The sequence below is a fragment of the Aquila chrysaetos genome, chromosome 20, assembly GCF_900496995.4.
Source record: "Aquila chrysaetos chrysaetos chromosome 20, bAquChr1.4, whole genome shotgun sequence".
In the NCBI taxonomy this organism is placed as follows: Eukaryota; Metazoa; Chordata; class Aves; order Accipitriformes; family Accipitridae; genus Aquila; species Aquila chrysaetos.
The window spans coordinates 24,273,011-24,298,953 of record NC_044023.1 but is presented as its reverse complement, the minus strand read 5'-3'; the positions used below and the strand labels follow the sequence as shown (position 1 = coordinate 24,298,953).

Below are 25,943 nucleotides of genomic sequence, written 5' to 3'. Positions count from 1 at the left end.
AGGCACTCCCGGGAACTTCCGCGCCTGTTGATGGCGAAGGCCTCGGACTCACGCTCTGTGGTCTCTGGCCGCAGCTCTGTAACTTGTCCAGCTGGGATAACTTGATTGCTTGTCTGTAAATACTTTGAATGAGTTTGAAATCTCTCTTTTTAGAGTATCTCTTCATATAAGATACAGATTTGACTCTTCCTGGAAAAATCTCTGCATCCTTCGTTGTGCTACGGTTTTATCGCTGGTAATTTTAAAAGTTAAAATTTCCAGCAAATAATAGTCTGTCAGCGGTAACGCTGCTAACAAGAAAAATTCTTTGCGCAAAATTGTATGAAGGCAGATACATGAGGAAAGCTAAACTGCAAAACAAAAAAAACATCAGGAAGGTTTTAAGTGAAATTGAATTTTCAGACCGTAGGAGGAAAGGGATAGCCAAGATTAGCATTGGATAACTGCAAAGGTTTCCAGCTGTAGCACAGTCTGCTTGCTTTACTATAAAAATAAATAAATAAATAAAGCTACCATTTCTATGTGAGTAACGCTATTTATAGGCACATATGAACACGCACACCCAGAAAGGCCCCAAGGAATCTTCTCTTTCAGGTTAGAGTGTGAGATTAAATGAGTTCCTAATTGACAATTGGTTTCTTAATTTTACCTTATGATTTCTTCTTGCTGCCAGCTGGGTTTGCATGTGTGCTGGCTTCAGATGAACACCTGTGTAACGCTCTCGATTACTCCATAATTATAAATCACTTGTACAGTTCTGCACCAAGCCAGCGGCAGAATTTCAGGATTCAGCCTGGGTTATGGGATTGAAATGGAGTTTTGCATTCACAAACGTGGAAGGCGGTTGTGGCAAGCGGAGTTCAGGATGGCATCTGCTGCCTCAATTCCTGCCAAGCGCGTGCATAGCTGTTCCTTCGTACGGGTGAATGCTGGCTACCCTTCAGTGGGCTTCTGAAGGAAAATCTCTGTCAGTAAATGAGCCCTTTGTAAATGTGTTTTAAGTCATTATCTTGATATTCTGTGCAGCCAGTTGGAGGCCACTTCTAAAATGCAAACAGGCAGGCTGTGCATCTAAAACCAACCCGTTGCCATTTTCACCAAATCTTGAATACTGCTCCCCTCCAGCATCCGCTCTGCCTCATCATTTGTTTAAAGGATGAGGTTTAATAGCTGTCGGAAGATGGGTAAACGCAAGGCAAGTTTATTTGATGCAAAGGTGCACTTTATGCCACTGCTTTCTGCAGCTGAAGTGCTCCAGAAGCAGGGCATCGCAAAGCCTTCGGGAGCTTCTCCTCCCCGGGTAATCCCTCGTACGCTTGCAAGCACAGACGGGTACCCGGGGCCGTTCTCTTGCAGGTAGTTGCATTGTTGGCAACGTTTCTAACTGCCGTCTGCCTTGGCACCGCTGAGGAAGTGTGGGAACAAGAAACCCTGGGACGATTTGGCAGGTTGCAGCCCCGGGGCTCAGGGTGCCCGGTGTCTCCCTGGCTGCAGGGGGGCTGTGGACGGCGGTGCCGGCCGCGCCGGCTTCGTCCCGTGCGAAGGACCCCGGGACCACCCAGCCGCCCCGTCGCGGTGCGAGAGGGGCTTCCCCTCCGCTGCCGCCCAGCGAGGTAACCCGCAGCATCTCCGCCGCGGTCACAGGCATTTGGGAAGTCATTGCACGTTATTTAGAACTAAAATAAAATATTTCACTTTCCTAGGGGGTTTGATAGCCGGCATGGGCTGCGTGGGAAGCCCTTCTTTGTACAGTAATGGAGAGTGCTGCAGTCGTAAAGCAACTTCGTTAAAAATAATGTTTCCCCCAGTCGGCACAGAACTGCCTGGCCACCATCCCATCTGACCGCTGAAATCCCTGCTTACGTGGTAAATCTTCACAAAAGCCTTTTAAAATCTTTTTCAAATAATAGTGGTATTAAATACTTAATGCACCTCCCGATTACAGCTGAGCAAATAATTCACAAAGATTATTTAGGGAGGTTTAACCATGTTTTTTCTCACAGAACTTCAGTGTGTACCCCATAAGTAATTAACAGTTATTTATGGTTCATGTTGGTTCACTGGGTTTTTAAATGTTGTATTAGCTTTTGCTGTGATGATCAGTCCTTAGACAGGTCCTTGAAACCAATTCACTGTGACATTGAAATCTGAGCTCTGCTTTTGCGTTCTGAGAAGCACTTCTGCCTGTAAATACTATCAACAGCAAATTTACAATTTATCCACTGGAAATACTTGTTTGCTCTCTGTGACTGGTATCTGCTGTTCTCCTCCTTGTGCTCTCCAGAAATAAGAGTGAAAGACCCTGATTGCAGCTGAAGGGAATTCAGTGGAGCCTGAAATGTGGCAGGGATGCTGAAGAAAACAACCCGCAGGATTTTCTGTCTCCTCTCTGCTATGGGTAAGCATCGCCGATGGAGCAGCGGGTACGGTTAGTGAGGCTTCCCCTGCCCTTGTGCAACAGCATCTGCTCAGCAAGAGGGAGAAAACACAAGAAAAAACTCATCCTGATGCTTCTAAGGATCCGTATTTTAGAGGGCAGGCAGGGCCCCCGTGAGAAGCGGTGATAATTACTGCTTTTACATGTCGGACGTGCCTCCCAGCATCATGATTTTGCTGTGGCAGACAGCATGATTTATAACACAAATTACTGAAAATTACAGAAAAAAGGCCAATTTACAGTAGCTGAGAATGGATCAGAGTTGTATCTACAGCAGATTGTTTCTACCATGAATAATTTAAATGCTTCAAAGCTGCCACGGCCTTGGGTGTCATTCCTGTGGGCGCTGCAGTCGGGCACCCGAGTGTTGCAAGACCAAACGGAGCAGGAGTGGCTCCTTCCAGCCTTCCACGTTCTGCGTTCACCTAACGGGTATTCGGAGTGCGCCGTCTCCTCACGGAGGTTGTTGTCCATTTTCTCAGGTCCGCACCCACACTGCTGGCTCCTGCCAAAATCCGGTACTTGTGAGGAAGCCGAAGGGAAGCTGTTGTGCCGAGGTAGTAACGGGTAATGCTGAGTTGAGGCAAAGCCCCTGGTTGATTCTCGGGTGCTCTCTGGCCCCCTGGGTGGCATCACACGAATCGCTTCTCTGACCCATAGAAACGTGATGCAGATTGTGATCTGAGCAGTGGGTATGTCATTGCCTCTGGGGGCAGAGTCATGAATGCGTATGGGTTTATTTTCTCGTTGATATGGCAAACATTGGTGCTATAAAGTTGCATAGATTTAATTTTTCCCCTAGCCAGCTGGGTATGATCTGTTTTTTAAGCGCAGTCTGGTCCCTGCAAGCGAGCGACTGCACCGAGAAGGCCCATCTGGTGTGTGATGGGAAACGGCTCTCGGGAGAGGGGCAGGAGCTGCCGGGGCTCTGTGCCCTGGGCTGCGCTGGCCCCGGGGCTTTGCTTGTCCAGGTGGGACTGGGAAAGGTGAGCCCAGCCCTGGCCCTGGCAGCTAGCGGGACCCATGCATGGCATGAAGAGAGGACTGAAAAAACGGGGGTTCCTCTCCACCTTCTTTTGGAAGCTCCTTTGAACTGTCTGGAAGTTGGTCCAAGAAGTCTGTTTTCTCTTGGACCACATTAAGCAAACGTTCTAGCCAATCCCTTTTTCACCAGCCTTAGCAGAAGTAACCCATCCATGCTCAGGTATCCAGCATGCTGCTGAGAAAATGACTTCATGGGGTTATTGCTTGAAAAATCCCTTCTGCACTTCCCTCCCCTGCCCCCTCCCCTCCCTCACTGCGCTTGTCCCCTCCAGCAAATACCTGCTGTGATATATGTTGTCACCTATGCAGTCCTCTGTGGCTTGTCTTCTGGCCGCCATCCATGAATGGATAACGGAACGGCTATTCGAAATACAAGCAGGAGAGTCAGCAGTATGGTGAACACGAGAACACTACCATTAGGTTATGGTTCAAAGTAACGGAGTTGGCTGTCTTGCTTTCCCCAGGTGAAGTGAACTTCCATGGAGGGAGCAGCAACCCGCTCAAGCCCCTAATTTTGAGAGCAGAGCTGGGACAACTGTCCCAACAGATAAACTGGTACTGAGCATCTCTGTGGGGAGACCTCTGTCTCCACGAGGAGAGCGGGAACTTCAGCAGAAGAGGGGCTGGCAGCGGGAGGGATAGACCAGAAACCGGGTGCGAAACCAAGCCACACTCCATAAACACCCGAGGCCACAATGAAGGGCTTAAATAAAATCAGCAAGATGTGAAACCTGAGTATGCCAGCAGAAATGTCACCGGGGTGTTGTGCTGGTGAACCGATGAGCTGTTAGTGGAGAGCTGCGTTTCCCACACCTGCTTCTTACAAAACTGTTAATTATCACCAGTATTTCGGCAATAGCATCCCCATATCCAGCGCAGATTTGGGATTTTTTTCTGGTGACTTTTATTTTCTTAGTGCTGCTGGAAAAAATGCTTGACTGGTTTATTTGGTGCCATTCATAACAGCAGCTGAACGAAGGGTATTTATTTCAGTGAAGCTCTTAATGACTGGAAAGGAAATGACTCGCAAGTAATTATAAATAGCTGTAAAGCTGAAGACGTTTCACGGATTCATTCACTGCGGAGACATGATAGTTTTTCTCGTGAAAATGTCATCTTGTTCCTCAGAAAGATTCCTTAAAATACCTCATCAGTCAGAAGACCTGCGCGGTGCCCAGGTACCGCCTCAGCTCTCCTTGTGAGGGACCCCGGTGAGGCAGACGGCGTTACAGAGGTTCACGGGGACCTGAGGGCATCACCACTGCTCCGTCTTCACGGCGGTTTGCTGCAGCCTCGGTCCCGTTTTGACTTTGGTGGGAACCCAAAGCGGGAGGAGGAGCCGGGTCCCGGGTGTCTGTGGGGGACGTCCACCACAAAGGAAATAATTTATTAGCAAATATGCTCGTAAAGAGGCCACGCTGACAAACCAGGCAAGTCTTATTTTCAGCTGAGGAGCAGCCGCGTGGCAGTGACTCACTAGGGCTTGGTGGTAGAGACGAGCCACCGAGAGCTCGTAAAATCATCACCCAGGGGTTTAACGGCACCACGGTGCTGCCCGCGGCTTCTCCGCCTGCCGAGGGTGCTGGGGCGGCCGTCCCCACGCCGTGGCTGCCCGGAGCTGCCGACAGAGCCAGGGCGCGGGCAGCAGCTTCCCCAGGTCCTACGCGTCGGGGAGACGCTCCTGAAACGAGGAGCCTTTTTTCTTTCCTTTCTTGCAGTGCCCGCGGTTGCTTTTCTGTAGGGAACTGGAGCTTTCAAGGCACGACTCTGGCCTCGCAGCCTGAATGAAATCGAGATGTTTTCGTTTTGTGCAGCACGTTGTCGTGTTCCCAGCGGAGACCCTCGGCGGCCGAGCGCGGACGTGCCCGAGGCTGCGCCGAGCCGGTCCCACCCTCGCCGGTTTGGTGCTGATGGGTCATAAAACGCCGGCACAGCGGTCCGGCCCATCCCGCCCGAGCGACCTCGCCAGCATCGCTGCTCCCGGGGGGGAGAACAGGAAACTTGTTTCTGAGTGAGAGGCGAGGGGAGCGGCGAGGAATTCACATTCTTTCTCAGCAGCGGTGGTTTCTGCGACCAGATCCCAGCCCTCGGTGGGCTGGCACAACCCGAGGGCTCCGTGTGGGCAGTCCTTCCCCGGCACTCTGATCCCTCTCCTCCAGAGCCTCCAGTTTGGTTTTTGTGATCAGAAGCAGAGGATCTGCCTGAAAAAAGGGTTTTTAGAAATATTTTTTACAAAATCTGATTTATAGAAACTTAAACAAGGCTGTTCTGAATGGCTTTCGCAGGCTTAAATGAAGTTTTAGCATATGAATGAAATTAGAAAAATACGTCTGAACATATTTATAGATCCAGTATATTTTTGGGTGGTCTTTGGGTCTATGAAATAATAATTGATAGTGAGAAATAGTATCTTATTCAAAAGGGAGACTGCCACATTATGTTGAGCTTAAGATTGAAGTTAACTAAAATTCTTAAGCATGAAGATGCCTTGCTTTTAATCCATATGCTTGCAAATTAAATACTTGAGCAACAGGATTTCTGGTTGAAAAGCTTTGAATGTGGGAATTGTCTTTTCCCCAACCATGTGCACAATCTGAGCACTCAGTGTGTGAAGGTAGAAAGCAAGTTCGATTATTAAAACTATTTGGCATCCAATGACCTGTCTTACCTACGATAAAGTCCCTTTGGTGGCTGTCTGTTTGGCAGGGAGCTGTTTTTTCAGTGCTGCTGTTTCTCTGTCATTGCTAGATATGTGTGGTGTTGTGGAATGTTCTTTTGTTTCAGAAGTTACTAAACCCCATTTTATTGAACCAAGAATGTGATTTGATGACTGGGAAAACACACCCACAAACCTGATTTCCAAAAGAGGGAGACCAACATTATTCTGAAGACTAGACCTCGCTAAGTGATCCGAATGCCCCAAATCCCATCATCTTCAAAATTTGGATAATCTTTTTTACATAGGCGTCTCACATTTGATTTAGTGTTTTCCCTTTCACTACGCAACTTCTTCCCCTTAGTATTGCCGAAACAGCTTGCTAGTTGGTTTCTAAGGGTGACGTTGATATCATACTTTTAAGATAAGGCCCCTGAGAGGGACAGAGACGCCGAGCAGCCACCCGCTGCGGTCGGGTGAGGAGAAGGACGGCGCCTGGCTCCTCCTGAGAACTCTGGAGCGTCTTCCCATGCGTTCCCGGGCTGGAAACGGCGATGGTGGCTGGAAACGTTGTGATGAGCAGGGCAAGCGTGGCTGTCGGCAACAACCCTTATCGTCGTCATCGTGAGATGGTCTGAATCACCCCGCGGCTGCGCTCCGGCTGGGTCCCGTCCCCGCCGGAGCGCTGGGGGTGCGGGCACGGCTGGCGTGCGTGGGGCAGCGGGGGAACGCGGCGGGCACTCCTGCTGCCTTTCTTCAGCCCCGTCCCAAGCAGAGCCGGGCGGCGCTGGCAGCGGCCGGTGGTGCGCTGTGCCGGTTCGACGGTGGGGAAAGCGGGACGCAGCACGGTGGATGCGGCGGATGAGGTCCAGTCTGGCAGAAGGCGGCTGCCCAGGCTGGAATTTGGCAAGGACAGACGGGGTCACATCTGCGAGCAGGGCCGTGGGAACCGCAGAGATAGCCGCAGCAGGTCAGGACCTCGTCTTTGTGTCCTCTCCGAAAGTACAGCGAGCGGAGAAAATTAAAGGCAGCAGCAGGGTGTGCGATGTGTACAACTGCCTGCTGTCAAGAACAAGAGCAAGTGTCTTATGAGACAGAAGAGATGAGAGCAAATGTAGAAGTGAAACGAATGCAAAATGAAATGGATGAAAACCCAAGTAAACGGGTTTAAAAAAAAAATTACAAAAAATGAAAATAGGGGTGAGATGGCTGGAAGGGGCACAACGTGAGGACCAGGAGCAGTGGAGACCTGGCCGGGAGGTGTGAGCCGGCCGTGGGACGGGGCTGCGGCTGCCTGCAGAGGCAGGTAGGGCTGCAACGGTTTCCAGGGGCTGACCACCTAAATCCTTAAAACGGTTTCAGCCATTTTTGCGTGTGTCCGTCTGACGTGGTGCCAGGGCAGTGCTGAAGGTGTGGGTTAGGCAGCACTTGGACTATTGTGCTGTGAGGGTGCATTTCTGTACAGATGCATTGCCCATGGGTCACATCCCGAATATGGGGACACTTACTTGTTCTGTGGAAGCATTTAGGAGAATGGCTCCTAATCAGCTACAGTTAATCATGCAAATCCAGCATGGAAATAAATGTCCAGAGAACGTATCTGATGGCAGTTACAAGGCAAGGATGGAGGTGGTTTCCCTGTGCATGGCAGGACATTTCCTTTTTCCTTCTCTTGTCTGCTGGAGGAGGGGGAAGTGCCCAGACCCACCATTCCTTCTCGATGCCCTCTGCTACGACTGCACCTAACGGAAGCTGCAGAAAATTTGGTTTTCAGCCATGCTCCTCATCCTGCGTTAGGTCTCAGTTAGAATAACAAACAGCATTTAATTTGAGCACACAGAGCAAAGGCTCGCTAGGCCTGTGGTTTGCTATTCTAGGCAGGGCTTGGTATTTTGGCTCCAAAGAGACAAAAGGGAGGATTACCGTGGGAAGCGGCTCATAAAGTTGATGAAGCGTTTTCCGTCTCGGGCCATAACGTTGCACCTTGAGGACCTGCCGTTGCCGGGCTGCCGGGCTCTTAGGGAGCACGCCGCATGGCTGTGGCTCTCCGGAGGTTCTGCAGGAGCGAGCCTGAAGCTGATGCTTTTTCTCCTGCTCCGTGCCCTCCCGCAGCGACCGGGATGCTGTCGGGGCATCTGGGGACGCTGCTCCCACCGCGCTCCCCGGGATGTCGCTGCCCCATGCAGCAGGCACAGGAGGGGGGCAGGCACCACCGTACCCCTTCCCCAAGGTGACCATGTCTTCAGAATGAAACACGAAGGCATGTTTTTAGGCATTTTGCAATAAGCTGAGGACTAGTGGGAGGGCAGACCTGCTGGCAGGGGAGAGGCCGAGATGTGGTCCTTCCCGGGTGTCTCCCGCCCCTTCTTGTTTTTCTGGAGTCGCAGTGCTCGTCTCTCCTGGGAGCGGAGCGGGCTGAGCCCCGGCACAGACCCGGGGAGGGCGGTGGGAGCCAGCGCGGGGACCCTGGCCAGGCTGACAGCGTCTCGGGATGCCCCGGCTCAGGAGATGCCCCAGCAGGAGGGGATGCTGCGGGACGTGGCTGTGAAGTGCTGGGGGGGTTCCTGAGGGGCAGAGGATGAAACGGGGTGGGGGTCTGTGGGTTGGAAAGGTTATGGTGGTTCTGAATTGCAAAGGACTGATACTATTTAATTTCTTCTCTTCTGCTAAGGCCCCTCAGCTGGTACCAATTTTCAGCATGCTGTTGGTTTCCAGTAAGGAGATCATCCCTGCCTCTCTGGGTACAATCAAAATCAACTGAGTACCACTTTGTATTCTCTGGAAAAAGCCTTTCTTTTTAAATCCCTTGCTGGAGTAGCCCTGCAGACAACAGTTTATTTGCAATTCACATTGGATCTTGACTCACAAATGCAGATGATTTAGCTAAAGCACAGCTTCTGGATCGTGCTAGTCTAAATAAACGCAGAAGTCTCACCCCAGTGTGTTTGATCTGAGCACATAGCTTTACCAAAAGTAAACCCATCTGCATCCTAGGAATGTCCCCCAGAAGAGCAAATTATTTCTCTGTGGTATAGGTGTGTTGCATAGGTGACTCATAGATATTGGCTCTGCTTTGAACAAAATTTTGGGTTTCTCTCCTAACTTACAAACTCCACAATCTCTAGTCTGGCAGCTGCTGCACCAAAGTACCTGTGTGCCAGAACTGCTATGTTCCCATCGGGTCAGGTTTTGCAGACTGGGGCAAGAGCTGTTTAAAATTTTTCTCTGCAGGTACTGCTGCTTCTCTTCAGGGTTTGCTCCGTGCTCTCGAGGGTTCAGACCACGCGTGTGCCGGCCCAGCCGCTCTGCTTGCACATGAGAGCTCTTGTCGCTCTGGCCGGGGTGTCTGCGGCTTCAGGCTCCGCGGTTCCAGCCCACATCACCAGGCTTTGCTGTCAGGGAAGGTGGGGTGGGTGTCCCGGGAGAAGGTGCACCCTCCATGGGGGGGAAGCTCCCACCCGGCTTCATCTGCTGTAGCTCGGCTTCTGGTCGCTGGCCGATGGCAGCCTGGGGAGGTGGGAAACGCCGGTTCTGCCTGCCCCGTCCCCGCAGCCGGCGCCCGTCAGCCCTGCAGGGCCCGTCCAAGAGGCTGATTCCTCGCCTCTCCTCTTTTTTCCTTAGGCAGGGAACACAGCGTGGCAGTTCCCCCCTTCTGCAAGCTGAAGAAGGTGGTGGCATGATTGAAGCGGCCAGGGCTGTCTCTGGAGCCCCAAAACCGCTGCCCGGGCAGGACGTGCATGGTGTAGGCACTTGGCAGGACCGGGAGGCTCGAGAGGGGAGCTGGATTCCGTACGAGTAATTAGCCGCCTGCAGCCTCCACTCACGTTCAGTGCAAATGCCAATAGAAACCTCGGCAGGCCAGGTCCGGTCCCTCAGACTTCTGCAGATGTTGTGTGTCCTGTGCAGGGGCTGGGGCAGAGGTTTGGGTGAGTCCTCCCATTGCCGCCTCCCCATCCCACCTCCCGGCAGAGGGGCCGGAGGACCACGGCCGGCGGGCTGCTGCCGCTGCTGGTGCAGTTCCCGCAGGCAGGACTCAGCCTTGATGAGGTTTTGGAGCTGCAGGAAGGCACGGAAGGGAACAAGGTTTTGCTGCTGTTGGGAAATTACTGTTCCCACCATGCCATTAAAGCATGTACACGTGTTAAAACTGCAGCCTTGATCAAAATATTTAATTTTCCATAAAAATGTTACGTGGCATGTTTAACAGGCTGCAGAGACCCCCCTGAAAGCCTGTTTGGTTCTGGCAACTTGGCTCCCCAGAAGCGTCTTGCCTGAGTTTTAACCAAGTTTCCCATACAACTTGGGAAAGGATTTCATAAAGGGCGAATTTCAGTTTTGCTGCTGCAAGTCAGAGTCAGGAGCACAAGGAGGAATTTTTCAACCCCGTGAGTCAGATGCCCCCTCAAATGTCTGCTCCACCAGAGAGCTCGGTGATGAACGACACAAACACGCTGTGGAAACGGCAGCTTTTATGGCACCATGAGCCATTCAGCAAGAGAAGTGATCTCCCTTGCCGCCTCAAACTGCGTTGCTGTCGGTTTATAGCCTTTCTGCAGCGGCAAGTTTAGGCTGGGACTCCCATTTTCAAATGTTCATTTTGCTTTTTGATATTGGGGTCACCTCGGGTCTGGACACTGAACAGGTTACATTTTTCTAAAGGCTTTTTCAGGGTTTTGCAGATGGGTGGCAGCGAGCAGTTTCCCTGGTCCCTGCGGGCGTTAAGGGGATTTTGTGCCCTTTTTCCTCCCACGCCTGGTTCTCCCCTCGCCCCGGCTGTCGGGGCCGGTGCCCGGCGGTGCTCGTCGGGCAGAGAGCGGGTGGACACACAGGACTTCCATTGTCTGCGGGGCAGGGAAGGGGAGGTGCGCGGTGCAGGGACCTGCCAGCCGTGGGGGGCTATCGGGGGGGACCTGCAGCCCCCACCACCCCTGGGTGCCCAGCGCGGGGTCTGGCTCGAGGTCACTCCCCGCTGCTGGCAGAACCGGCTGCGTTAAGGGCCGGTGCAACTGAACCCAGCTCCGTCCCAACAGTTCACTTGCATTGTTTTGGAACGCCCTGGGATCCCTTGGGCTGGAGACGGACCCGTTCCTGCCAAGGGACACCCGCACCGCCAGACTTAGGGCTGCAGTATTTGCAGACCATGCAAACGGGAGGTGAAGTGCGGAGCTCCAGCAGAAGGTTTGGAAAGATTTGTAGCACATGGGGATTTAATCGGTATTCTCAGGGTTAAACGTACACTTAGTGACATGCTTTCAAGTTTTTTACTTGTTCCAATTATTTTCCATCTAAAAAGACTTGCTCTCATTATTTTCCTGCCGACACTGGACACGGTGGGGCCCCTGCAGAGCCCCCTCTGCTCTGGTCGACCCTCGCCCAACTGGGGCTGGCCAGTGGAAACGCAGCGGGTTGTGAGGGAGGGAGAAAGATCGTGATTTCAAATAAATGCAGGTAACATTTTTTTCTAGATATGGAAGATGATAGCAAAGGAACAGTGAAGGACAGCTGATGGGAACTCAGAAAGTAAGGAGCCATTTTTAATTCTGCAAAACCTTCAAATGCAAAGCAAGAGAGAAGCACTGTGCTGGTAGCAGGGCTGCCCAAGGCACAGCCCCTGGCATCCATCGGCTCTGCAGGCTGAGCCCAATCCTGGGGGGGGGGCAGAACGGTAAATCAGTCCCCAGAGATGGTACAGGTGAGTGCATGGGGGCATCAGAGAGCAGGAGGTGGTGTATAAAAATGTGTATGAGAATAAGACTAAAGCATTGTGAAGTAAAGGTGTTTGTTTGTTTTTTTTTCAAGTGGAGCAAACTCAATTTAATTCCATCAAGGGCAAACTGAGTTACTCTGACTTTTACTAACCAGGGATCTGGCTTGTTGTGTTCAGTGGTGAAATGAGGGAAAATGAAAGTAATCTGACCATTAGGAGTAATTACTCAAAAAGAAAAATGAATTGGGTTGTAATTGCTGCAAAACTGATGGGGGTTTGTGCACATATGTCCTGTACCTGCTGAGCTTCCAAGGCACTGTGCTCCTGACCCAGCAAAACTGGAGAGTATTTTCAAACGCTGGAATAACATCAGCCTTTTTCCCTTTTCTCTTCTAAAAGCCTGATGATGCGGGCTGGTGAAGCAACCCAGCACCCCGTGTGCCTGACAAGCAGCATCCCAGAGCAGCCAGCAGCACTGCTCCGCGCCGGGGGGCTGTGCCTCCCACCGGCCCGCTCCAACGCAGCCCTCCGACGTCGGCACGGCCGGCGGCTCTGAAATGGGGCTCGGCACGGTTTCGTCCATCCTGTAGCAGCAGCAGGTGCTTATTAGAATTTTTGTCCTATTATGCCTAGGCAGGTGTTATATCTAAGTTTAAACTTGCCCTGTTGTGTTAGAGAGTGTCTGTGCCCCATCTTTAATTTTTATCCCAACACCCACAGCCTTCTCTGAGGAGGACTTTGCACAGAAGAGCTGGTCAGCCAGCCTTCTGCAGAAGCAGAAATCCCCACCTCTGAGGCGTCAGCTCTGATATCCAGCTGCCTGAGTACCATGGGGTTAAGAAGCGAGTTAGAAATCAGCTCTAACGTGAGCTGTCATTCCTGCCTTGCAGCCAACCGACCCTGAACTGCTTTGGGCTTTAAAATAATTCAGTAGAGATTAACATAAATAAATCTTTGTGCTTCCTGTTGTAGTTTTAACTCAAAGCAGAGATCTCAGCGAACATGAATACATCTCATTAGTGCCAGCGTCAGGCAATTAAACAAGCCTGCGAAGGAAGATGCAAATCAGATGATGCATTTGTTTCAGGGTGAGACCGTGGGCCTGGGTAGTTGCTGCAGCTCATTTGAAGTTGGATGGTGTGTCAGTGAGCCTGAGCGTTAAGACGACATCCCGCCGGCTGGGAGATCCCGGGGAGAGGCACTCACCCGCTGCGAACCACCGGCGCTACCGGGTAATGGGGGTCCCAGCACACAAAGCTCTGAGCAAGCCCCACGGGGAGCAAGCGTCTCTGCCTTGCTCTGCCGGTAACTGCTGTCCTGGAAAGACAAGTTTCCTCCTCGGGAGTTCTTCCACACCGCAGGAGCACCTAGCAAAACCTGGACCTGCAGGCTTCAGATGCTGGCATGATGTTAGTGATCCTTTCATGCAAATTCAGTGTTACTGACTCCTTGCCACGTGTCATTGGGTAAACTGTTAAACCTTTTGTGTTAGAGGAGCAATAATATTGCAAAGAGCTTTCTCTGTGCAGTGGCAAACAAGCCAGGTTGCTGCTGGGTGGTGACTTGGAAAGATATTTGTATGCAGGGATGAAGCAGGTCAACATTCTGTAACATCTTTAATCAGTGAACTGGTGTGGCTGCAGATAATTACATTGCCATTGAAAATAAGCTAAAAAGCCACACTACCACAATAATTGGAGCGTTAAGATAATGAAGCAATTACTTGGTGTAATCGAAGAAAGACAGAACAGCTGTGACACGTTAAATACAGACATAAATCAAACTGGTTTGCTAACAACCTGTTGAGGTTCATTTTTTTATATCGCGTATCGTTGAAGTCACCATTTAAAGTCTCAAATGGTTATTTTTGCTGAAGATAGAGATTTTGTATTCACTTAATGTGCCCGTTGTAAGCGTCTTCACTGACGTCCTTACAGACCTCCGAGTTCCTTGAACTGTTTTGGGATCTTCGGCAGGCAATCGGTGCATGACCTCCTCCCGCGGCGTTGCGGGGGGTGAGAAGCTTTGTGAGTCCCCGCGGGGTCGGTCCGGCTGGGGCTGTGCGGCTCGTGGGGCAGGGACAGCCACGCTGCAGAGCCCTGGTCCCCTGCTCTGTGCGACGATGAGCAGGGCGAGCGGAGGGAAGTGGAACGTTGTCGTGGGGCCTGGGGCAGGGCGGGTTTTGTCCCTTCGGTAAGGAGTTGCCAGTCGGTGCCAAAGGCGGGCGATTTTGCCTGTCCGTGTGACGAACCCGAGCGGGGTGTTTGGACGTGTGAAGCGGCTGCGGAGGCGCGGGTGGAGGCTGCGCGGAGCAGACATCCCTGACAATGCGGAGGCTTAGGAAAAACGTGGATTTGATGGCCCGGTGCCTCTCGTTCCCGTTCCAGTGGAGCGGGGTGCCCGGGCAGGACCCGCGGGCACCGGCGGGGTCTGTGGCAGCCCTGCCTGCACGCTGCCGGACGCGGCGCCGGGGCCAGCTCCGGCCAGGGGCGAGCGCTGCCGGGTACGGCCTTTGCCGCGGGTGTCTGCCGGTCCCCTGGGTGCCATAAACGACTCCTCCGGGGCTGTTTGCTGCACATCTCTCACCAGCCCTAAATTCACATAAATTGGATAACGTAAGGGAAAAAACAACAACGGCGAAGGAAACGCAGTGTCCTCACCGCGCTGTCCTGTCCCCTCGCTCCCTTGGGCAGCTCCGCTCCTCCGTCACCGAGTCAAGGGGCAATTGGGGAGCAGTCAGGGACTTGTGAACAACCGGGCTGGGGACAAAAGTCACAGCAAAGAGGAGCAAAGGCAGTCCTTAAAAGCAGTGATGCACAGCAAGACGTTGATACGCTTCCTCCTGCCTGAGCAGTGCTTGCTGAGCATCACCTTCGCTTCAGCAGAGCCGAGCTGTGTCCCAGCCCTCAGCCTGAATGAGGGTGGTAAAGGTGGAAAAAACCACGGTTGCGTTTTTGAGGCGAGTAATCATGAAGTGGGTTACTGCATTCTCTTTTCACTTTTTCATTGGGTTGATTTTGAACGGTGTCAGTCATGCTTTGTAATCACCCGCAGCTAATGCCTTGTGCTGGGCTTGTTAGCCCAGGGGGGTGCAGGGTCCTGGGGACCCTCACCACACCCCGCTGCAGATCCAGACCCTCTTCAGACATCTCCAGCTCAGCGGATCCCGAGCCAGAGCCCTGGCTGCTGCGGCTCGCTGGGGTGACGGGGGAATCTCAAGCTGGGTAGACGCTCCCGGGGAGCCTATATTGCTGCTGGCAGCTGGGGCCGGGGGCGGTGCTGGGCTATGCGCGGGGGAGTCCCAAGCAGAAAGCATTGGGGAAGGCTGCTTTAGGCAGAAAACCCATTTAGGAGGAAATTAATCTAGTCACGGAGCAGTCCCTCAGGCCAGGGCAGGAGGGCAAAACTTGAAACAAAATAGTCACAGACACAGTAAAAATGTACCCCCTCCAGACCGTCACCGGGAGCCATGTGAAAAGGCAGCAATCTCTGGGAATGGGGGAGCAGCAATAACGGAGGTCGCCTCTGACGGGGCACGGGCTCCCCGCTTGATCCTGCTGCACGTCCCTCTCTGAAAGGCAACAGCCGGGGGGTTTAAGCAGGGTTTTGGAAGGCGGGGGTTATCTGGTTTGGCTTGGCTTTGCAGATGACGGGGAGTTTCTATCAATCAGATTGTTTTTGTCAGGCAGGAACGTCTTTGGAAACAAAAGGAATTGCCACAGACTGTGACACCCATAGCTGTTACCTAAAGCCTTTTCCATGCCCCTGTGAGCGACCAGGGGCCAGACATCCTGGGAAAGCGAAATGCTCCAGCACCAGCTGACTTAGGGAAAATGCAAATGTTGCATTTGCATCTGCTTTACATGCTGAAAAGAGCAATGGGCTTATTCTAATATTGCTCTTGGCCCCCAGGAACGCTAGAGTTTTGGAGGAAATAATAAGAAGGAATTTGCTTCTCTTTCACCACGTCTCGCTCTTTTCTAGAGCAGACCATATGCCTGCAGTTGGGTGGATGTGCTGCAGTTCCCACCGTTTTCCTAAAAGGTCTAATTTTGAAAGAGAACTGCACTGATGGTCAAATTCCTCCTGTCTTTGTTTTGATGTTCTGTGTCAGAAACAGTAGAATAGCACCTGTGTTTTGTAGGTACTTTAGAGTCTGAACAAGATGAAAAATGGTTTAATTTTCTGAAAATTGGTATAGGATCAGGTGATTTGAAAATTTTCCATCTCAACTTTTACCACAGGGCAAAATTTGTTTTCCCAGTTACTGAAAGCTTTTACAGAAAGTATTTGCTTTCTTTAACTAATGTTAACTTTTTTTTTTTTTTTCCACTGACTTTCCAGCTCTAATGTCTGGTTGAATTTTTTACATTTTGGACGGTTGGACTCGATGATCTTAAAGGTCTTTTCTAACCTAAACAATTCTATGATTCACATTTTTTAACACAAAAGGGCAATATTTTCTGTGGCGAAAGCATATTTATTCACCAGTATTATATTATAGTGGGCCTTTCAACGAAGGTCTGAAATGCTTTAGTTAAGTGTTAAACCAGTGAATATTTGTCCTGTTCCTTATGATTGGCTCTTGGCAAAAGCCTGGGTTAAATGCAGGTTCCTCTTTAACGGAATCATCAGACAGAAGGCTAAAAATCCAAAACATTCATTTGTTTCCTGGGAAAAACCAAAATGATTTGCAAATGAAGCAGAAACAGTTTACCTGCAGGGAAGGGGATCTAGCAGCATGTACCAAAGAGAAGAGGAACTGCAAAGAGGCAAATGTATGTCTGTTTGTGGGTATGGCTCCTTTCTCCCTTCTTACTCAGCTGAAATAGCTGAAAGCAATAGGATTACATTAAAATGCTAATGAAGAAACCAGTTGGATAAATTGTAACATTAAATACAACATAGCTTGCATTAAATCAAAATTCAGCAAACAAAACAAACTCTTATAAAGAAAAGTATTTTGAATCAATGTGTGCCATTCTGCATTGGTCAAAACTGCAGGAAAGCTGGTGTGGGAGCGGTGGGAACGCAGGGGATGGCACAGAGCAAAGGCTGCAAAGAAACGCCCAGTACGATCCCCAGAGCAGCAAGCGTGGGGTATGGGCACCATTAACGCTGCTCCGGGGGAAGGTGAGGGGATGGCAGATGCAATGGGAAAAGCACCGGTTTGGGTAGGGGAGACCAGATCCGACCGCGGGGCTCAATTGCATGGCTGTGTCCGTTTGCCAGGCAGGCAGCACGTCAGTCCCGGGGAAGAGGCTTTACGCTTAAAGCCGTATCTTGCATAGGAGGCAAATTAAGCCCAAAGGGAAGTTTTTGATGCTGGCAGCAGAAGGGGACATTCCCGCAGAGCACTTTACAATTCAGCATGTCTCTGAGGGATGAAGCTCATCCTCACCTGCTCACGGCGGGGCGAAGCTGCCCGCAGCCTGTCCCCCCTCCCCAGCAGAGCGGGGCTGGATGTGGAGCTGCCCCAGCGCTGCACCTGCGGTTAGTTCATGTTTGAGATGTAACATTAACGCTAATTACGCACTCTGCCCTGAAATTCAAAACATTTCTAATCACGTTTAGTCTAACCTTTTAAAACTGGCATCTAGTTTCTCGCTTTGCCCTCGCTTGCTTTGGAATATTTGATTCGCAGTTAGAAGATGAAGCAATGCCGTGGGTTAAGCTGTGCACGTAGGAAGACTTTTGGGCAGAACCTTTGGTTCCCCCAGCACTGTAACGGGAAAAAAGCAGTAGCTGGGCAGTGTTGAGGATCTGCACTTGGGATTTAAACACACATGGTGGTTTTGTTCCTGGTTCACCTTGTTATTCTGGCTGACTCCCCTTTGGCTGTACATGTCAGGCAGTTACTTTCACGCATATGAAGTGGCTTGATGAAATTTCAGTGAAGCGTCTTTGTTAGTCAGCAATTTTCCCTTAAAAACGATAGCAACAAAAATCTTTTTTGATTCTTCATCGGCTGTGGGGCAGACGGGTCACAGGTACACCTTTCCTGGGCAGCAGAGGCAGAGGCGCTTCGAGGCGATCGGTGGCAATAAGTACACTGGACCTGGCCTCCCTAAACCAGACTGTGATCCCAGTCGATCCACCCAGGCACGGGCAGACGCGGGCACGCCAGAATCTCCAGGTGTGGAACGCGACTGCCCCGGGCCAGAGGCTGCTGGTGTCCCCAGGGAGCACAGAGCCAGGCTGGGTTTTGGCTGCTTACGGGGCAGGATCTGTCATCCGGCACGCCAGGCTGGCACGCCAGCCCCATCTCATCTCATCACCGGGGGGGTCTGGAAATACTCTGGTAACGTTGTGAGCTCAGTGAGCGAGTTGTGTCTGACTGTGGTACAGAAAGAACCTTTTTTTTTAGGTTGACATCTGAATCATGTCTCTTTTTATAGCCAGGCGGTTGGGTTGCTGTGGTTGCAGCTCCCAGCCCAAGCCCAGCGCCTGCTTGGGTTAACGACCATCGTCACGCGGGGCACAAGAGAACATATTTTGCTCGTTTCCCAGAAAAGCGAGCCTCTCTCTGGGGATGCTCTCTGTGCGCTGGCTCTGCTCTCCCAACGGGATCCTGTGAGCGGCCCTTGCCGCCAGCCGGAGACGGGCTCCTACTCGCCGGGCTGCACCAGCCAGGGCGCGTGCTGGGCTCGAGCCCGTGCCGGTGCTGTGCCGCAGCCGCGCCGCGCTGCGCCTGCGCCGGTGGCTGCAGCTGCACCTGCAGACGCCTGAGAAAAGGCGGCGAGGACGACGTGTTGCACAGTTGTGTGTTCGAGGATGCTACGTCCCCACCGCTTGCAACAGCTTTTACAGTTCAGGAGAATCAGACCGGGGCTTCGACTGGGTCTTGAAGGCCCTGCCGCCCCCGTGAGCTGGGGTTTCTGTGGCTTGGGTCTGCGCGGCAAATCCGCGCATGGCTCTCCCCCAGGGTCTGCCACTGCCGGCCAAGCTCCCGGTTTCCGTGTTTCGCGGTGGATCGGCCATTCCTCATTCCCTGTGCTCTGGAAAGCCTTTGGCAGGGGACCGCAACATGCTGGGCTCCTGTTCGCACTTAGTGACAATTAACGAGCTGGCTGATTTCCCTTTACCTTGATAATGGACGACAAATCACAGCTTGGTTTGCTCGTTAATTGCTAAGTTTGTTTGTTTGGTTTTCATTCGTGCCTATTAAGACATCTTTGGCTGCTCTCTCCTTTTACCAGTGATGGGCTGGATTCACCTGAGGACAACCCCATCGCTGACCCTGATGGAAAGGGTGTGATTTAAAAGCCAGCCGAATATGTCTAGATGCATAAGGAATAATCAGTATAAAAGAAAATTTACTTCATTTGGACTTGGTTTGCATAAGCGAAAATTGCTGTACATGTAACATTAAGGCGTTTTAGAAAAATTACTGCTATCTTGTACTTCATTGTGTTGACTTCTAAAGCAATGGTCATACATGAGAAAATTTAATTTGAGGTTTTAAAAAAAACCCAACACATAAAACAGAGTGAAAAAATTATGATTACATAGCTTGACCTGTTGGAAGGACCATTATGACTGGACCCCTTTGTTCATACAAGCCGTCATGGCTCTGTGGGAATCCATATGAGGAGAGTCCCACCTGACACAGGTTTGGGGCACTGTGCTCCAGCGTGTAACTCTTGCCCAGTGTCAACACACATTTTAAATTGAAATGTTTAATCAGCAGAAGTATTAATTTTGATATTAGGGAATTTTCCGGTCGATGCCTTTCTTTTTATAAAGCAGCTATTTAACTTCTGACGTTACGAAGATGCCTGGGTGAAAGTAGTCCATGATGGTAGGCATTTCAGTGTGATGTTTCCATATTGCCATATTCAGTGCAATTGTTTGAATGCAAAAGTGCATGCAGGTACTGATATTTTAATAGGAACAGCACTGTGCATACAGCCTTGTGAAGCAGGGATCAACCCTGCTGATGAGGGCAGAGACCGAGAACTAGCAAGGTAACCAATGTGTGAGATGAGAAAATGGAGTGTAAAACTGCACGAACACACAGAGCGTGAAGCGTGCAATGACTGGGGGGGGGAAATGCATGTCTTCTTGAAAATTCAATGCAATAATACTGAAAAATGCCTTTAAATCTGTCTGTTCAGTGCATGCTGTGGTTTTTGGGTGGGTTTTTTGGTGTTTTTGCATAAGTGGTTTAGACATTTCTTCATGCAAGGTTTCAGCTGAGAAGAAGTTTCATAATAAATTATTCTGTCCTGATTAGTTTAGGCATAGCAGAAGCATTGAATAGTACCTGCCTGGAGTAATAAAGACCGAGTAGAGGTAGCCCACAGTTCTGTGATGGTTCCCAGGAGGTCTGAGCTGTATCTTGCTGTGTCTTGCAGGTACTGACCCCGGCTTTGCAAGGTTTCCCCGGAGCTGCCGAACCCCGTCTGGTGCTGGGCGCAGGCGTGTGAAGCAGCTGCAGAGCCGCTTCCACTGGCCGGCCAAAAAGTGTCCTGCGTCCAGCATCCCGTGTCCTCCATCCTGCGTCCTGCGTCCTGCGTCCTGCATCCAGCGGCCGTATTCGGGACGCCTGGAGCACCTGCGCCGAGCGGGGCCGTGCGTGGGTGCGCGCACGTGTTGGCGCGTAAGCGGCAGGCTTCCCAGCTCCGCCTGGGCGGCGGTGGCCAGGAGCACGCACAGCCGCTGCGTGCTCTTCTTGAAGGTGGTTTCGTAACACTGTCGTAAAACGGACAGCCGAGAACAAGCAGTCAGGGAGCTTTTCTGCTTATATAAAACAGGTGTTACTTTATTCCTTAAAAGCCGTCTGCAATAACGGAGCGTACCTGAGCCTTGTGGGACGCTGACCTTCATGCCGATGGGCAGGGCAGTCTGGGCTGGATGCTGGCTGCATTCCGGCCAGGTTCTGCTCTGAATTTGTGAAGTCTCCATCGCTGAGGACGCGGCTGGTGGGCTGCGTGCCCCTGCCATGGACCCGCAGAGGCTGGAGGTGGGCAAGGGACGGGCAGGGTCTGTGGTGCCTCTAGGCCACTTCTCCAAGGGCGGTGTGTTTTCTGGCAGGAGTCAGTAGTGATCCTTTTGTTTAAGGAGAGTCCGTTTTGATAGAACAGATATTTTGGAATTTGAATGCCTTACCCAGGTGAAGGAATTTAAGCTAAATCCTCACCATTGCCTATTGGGTAAGCCTAACACCAGTCATTTTCTGTTCAGAAGAAAGTAAATAATTGGGGGTTTTTCACACCCTGGCAGTGGAGGAGTTGCTGCGAGTGCTCTGAAGGAGAAGACCTGAATTCAAAATGATCCTAACAAATTGGTCAGTTGGCTCAAAATCAACAACCTGAAACTAAATAAAGGACAAATTACTAACTTTGGGAAGGAGAAGGTAAACACATTACTGCAAATGGGGAATAATTAGAGAGGCAGAAAAGTTTGTATAAATGTAGCTGGTCTTCATTTTTGGAGCAAAAGCTCACTGCCCTGGTTAATCATTTGGCCCCAGAGATGCATTCCTGGAGCCTGGGCTGGTGGTTGCATGGCAGGTATTCGGGGGGGGAGATAAATGGCATATGAGTCGGGGGGGGGGTATATAAACACACACTCACACGCACACCTGTATGGACATTTCTAGACACATGCCTACTTACATACTCGCACACGTATATACTTAATTATTCTTAGAGGGACTGCAGTCCCTTTTGTATCACTCAGCATAGATTTTGTTGAAGTAGTGATGAGCAGTAAAGCTGATTCACTTTCCTTTACTTATATAAGTATATTAATTGTATAATTTACATATGAATAGGTATTAATATAGGCAGACATATATATTTTGGGTTTGTTCTGGCTCCTCTATCTTTACCATAACAAGGTGAGATGTTATGCTCAATAGAAATGCACCTCATTTTAATGGACAAAAGCATTCTTCTGTACCTCTTTGTGTGCACGAATTGAAGCCTGCAGAACGGAGCCAGTGCTTGCGCATCAGGTACTTGGCATTAAATGAATGATTTGTACCTATGTGTATGGAAATAATTAGTTAATATCTGAGGTGCCAGGAGGTGATGCTCAATAACTTGGTACCTTGGGTTTGCAGGTGCCGTAAACCTCGTTATTGCTGCACATGCATTTTTCCGATTGCTGTTCATCAGCGCCTTGGCTGGGTCAGAGACCACCATAGCTGTGGGCAGCAGCCCTGTGCCCGCAGGTACGACTGTGCCCTCCGGAGCTGGAGCAGCCTCGGGGGGATGGAGGCAGGGTACCGGATCTCACTATTTCTTTTGCTTTTTATTTCTCCTTGTTGACGAGTGAGCATTCAGGGCAACTGAAATAAATAGCATGAAGTTACGCAGAAGTACTGTAAAACAAACAAACAAACAAAATGTTGTAAATTTATTATATAATCTCCCAACAGCTTGAAACTGAAGTCTTTGTTAAAAAACACGTGTATCTATTTCCACCACCCTGTATTAGGCCAGCTTGTTATTCCCAGGGTCTGTGCAGGCTCCATTGATCTTTATGGGCTTTGAGGCCATAATGGGATGAAGCGAGAAACATTTTAGCATGAACAATGTCATTATGGAGCCATGTACAAAACCCGCAGCCAGGCAGGTGCAGTTCCTGCAAGGAGGTGCACGGAGAGAGTGTTTACTACCCTTTGCAGAGGTTATATACGATGGGCATAACCCGTGTAACCCCCTGCCACCCTTCCTCGCTCCCCAGGTGAAACGCCCTGTGGTCCCTCCACCCTGTGGCTGGGGAGGGACCCCCGGGCCGTTTTGACGGGGGCTGTGGTGCCCGGCGCTGTCGGTGCCCTGCCTGTACCGAGCTCCTCGGGGCTCCGGAGCACAGCAGCGCCTGACCGAGCCGGTGCAGCCCTTGCTCCTCGGTGCCCGTGGCTCCTGTCCCCCGAGCTGTACTGCGACCGGTCCCCCCGAGCCGGTGTGCGACGGGCAGAAGACGAGAGCGTGTGGGTTTCCCTATAGAAACCATGGGCGTCTACCTTGTGAAGGTCTGCCACAGCCTGAATAGGACTTTCTGGATTATAGGATCAGCCTGGATTATAGGATCAGCGTGATCCATAGCCTGCGCTAGTTTAAATAGGTTTAAACTCATTGATCTGAATGGAGCATTGCTGCTGGATCCCGGGGGCACTTGGGTCCTGGAGCAGGAGGTGGCATCATCCTGCATTTCTTGGCACCCAGCAAAAAACTAGTGCGTCTTCAGAGGCTTTGGTGGGGGTTTTTACTTGCAGTGCTGCAGTATAATGGTGATGATTATGGAAATGGGTACCGGTTTAATGCCAAGGAAGTCAGGCTCTTTTTCAAGACTTTATCTCCAAAAGTTGAATGAGCATGACTTGGACTTCTGCACTGGTATATGCAGAAGGCCATGGGAGCAGAGCCTGGCAGTTTTCAATGAGTAGAGGGTTTCTGTGAAGGAAATTATTTGAATCCCATGAACCTTAGAGAGACATGATGTAAAAGGATCTTAACACTGAGTTCTTTAAGTCCAGTGTTCCTAGATAAACAAAAAGAAGGGAAAAGAAGAAACGGTCTTGATAACGTGGCATGAACTCATGCAAGTTCTCTTTTTCTACTGTGAATACTTTCTAAAGCTTGAGACTGCAGCATCCGAGTTGTTCCTCCTTTCTTTGTCTGTCTGTGTGCAAGTCAGCTTTTCTGGCTCTTTTTTTCCCTCCCAGTAATGCTTTGATGATACAGGTTCCAAACCAAAACAACAGCTATCAGAACAGCTCTGTGCAGAGCCCTGACAACAAGCACCCGGGTTGTGTGCTAGAGCGGGGATGCTTGAAATGACAATGGGTTTCAGCTGTATTTTTTCACGAGTTTATTTACTACAATCAATCTGAGGACTAGTTTTTGGGTTTGGTTTTTTTTTTTTTTTTTTTTTTTTAACTAACGAAAAGAAAGAGCAGGGCCAAGAGCATGGTTTAGGCAGTCAGGTGATGTAAGTGGTGGTATGACATTACCTAAGAGTGTAACAGTATTTTACCTGCACCTTAAAACGATGTGTAGCACTGTGTTATGTTACCCTTAATCAGTGAACTCATTAACACAATGAATTTTGAATAAGTGTTCAGGACCAAATAATTTTGTGCATTGCTTGTATTTCCATGTTTTGTCTCCAAAGACTTGTTGACTTAAGTATGGTATGTTTTACAATATTTACTCTCAGTGTGTATTCTTCTGAAAATCAGTATACCAGATCATAGCTACGTGGGAATCATACTTGGAGATTTACTCATGTGCATATTTAAGAAACACGGGGAAACATTCATAATTTTCTCTGCTCTTAGTATATTCCCAAGCCTTCTCTAAAGCCCACGACATTCAGCAGCTTTTTATTGAAGCACTAACATGCTTTTTCCAGGGAGGTGTGCGCATGGCACCGCACATCTCTGTATTTCCAGTGAATTTACCAAAGTTGGCCCTCTTGCAGACTGAGTGCAGGGGGTGAGGACTAGGAAAAAAATTCTAGGATAAAGAGAATTTCCCATGCAAAAGCAGCCAGATAAAACGCCCTGGCTTTCTAGCTTGCAATGCCTGCTATGGGCCACATCCATACACGAGAGTTCATGAGCGGCTGCAACTCCATCTGTAAAACAGTGGCCTGGACTTGAAGTTTTGCCAGACCTCTTGTATCATGGGGACCGTAAAGTTGGGTTTCAAGATAGCTCTTGGAAAAACAGCTATTTCAGATGCAGCAGTCAACTGAAATGCAATTAATTTTAGCTTTATGTAGCATTTGCGCTTTTGATTATTCCAAAGCATGTATTTTTAAAATAAAAAATGTTTCCAACTCTATGGCATCATTGAATTTTTAAAGCTGGAAGGAGCTGGGGGTGACTCAGAAAACCCTTTCATTCTCACAAGATCCTTTGCTTTAAAATCACGTGTGTTTGTTTTTTAATTGTAGGGCAGCCGCAGCTTTGCCTGAATAAGGACCGAGGGGCTGCAAGGGGCTGCGAGCATCTCCCGCTGCTGCGGGGCCAGCGCCCGGGGAACGGCCCTGGGAGCTGGATCTTGTCCCGAGCCCCCAGCGTCCCGTTCAGCGTAGGTGGGATATTTTGCTACGGCAGTTCCTTCGCTCTCTTCCCACTACAGGCAAAGGGAATGGCAATGAAAACCTTATGGCTGGATCCTTCAATGTGACCGTGACTAGACCCCAGCCGTGACCATTCAAAGCCCACGGAGAAGGTCCGTGGCGCTCAGCTCCAGCGGTGGGGCGCGGGGCTGCTCCCCCTTGCCGCTGTGCCCGGGGCTGTGCCCGCGCAGCAGTGACCTTGTTTTCAGCAAGTGCCTCTTTACTGAGCCCCTCATGGGACTTTGTACTTGGTAATTGGTGTGAGAAAACTGACGTCTGGATAGAATGATGAAATCTTGTATTTGACTCTCACGCCTCTACGAAGGGAAACCCCCACCACTGGTGTCTGCCAGTAATACAGTTCCCAGTTGCAGAACCCAAACCGTTCCTCTGCTGCACAGATACACAGCAGGCAACAGCCCCACGCAATTGACAGGAAAGCATTTTAATTTCACACAGGGACAGCGTTATTGTCTTCCCGGCGGGCCTGATCCAAGCACCCGCTGCAAGAGGGCCCTTCTTCTGCACAGGCTGTGCCCGCAGGTACCGGCTGCGCGGTACGGAGCCGCTGTTCGGTGCCCTCGTTATTTGCTCAAATTAACGTTTATAGGTGCAGTGAAGTGAACTCTTACAGCAGCTAGCAGTTGTGGGGTGAGTTTATTTTGCCTGAACTTAGTGGTTTTGAGAACCAGCTGGAAATTTTCCTTTATCAGAGACTGAGAAAAAGGAAATAAGCAAGCGAAGGTTGAAAAGAAAAAAAAAAGGCTGAGTTTTCTGCTTATGGCATCTTTTGCTCCCTGTGCCCCAAGCACGACTTGAAGCAGCTGTGCTCATCGCCCGTGCAGCACGCAGGGCTGGGTGCTGCGTGGGGCCAGCGGCACTGGGGAGCTCCGGGAAGGTCAGGAAGGGGGAAGGTTTCCTGGGCAGCTCCTGGAGACACCCCGAGGGAGCCTGGACAAGCTCCCGTGCATCCTGTGCAGGCTTGGGCTCCAGGGAAGGGCTCAAAATCCGGCAGTTTC

At 50.6% G+C, this 25,943-nt stretch overlaps 1 long non-coding RNA gene across 1 annotated transcript; it reads left to right on the top strand.

Annotated features, from left to right (window-relative positions):
* Nucleotides 1-430: 430 nt before the first annotated feature.
* Nucleotides 431-5,024, top strand: LOC121232481. The gene is made up of 3 exons (XR_005930986.1): nt 431-1,613; nt 1,704-1,866; nt 2,285-5,024. It is a non-coding gene; the product is annotated as an uncharacterized LOC121232481 (long non-coding RNA).
* The last annotated feature ends 20,919 nt before the right edge of the window (nt 5,025-25,943 follow it).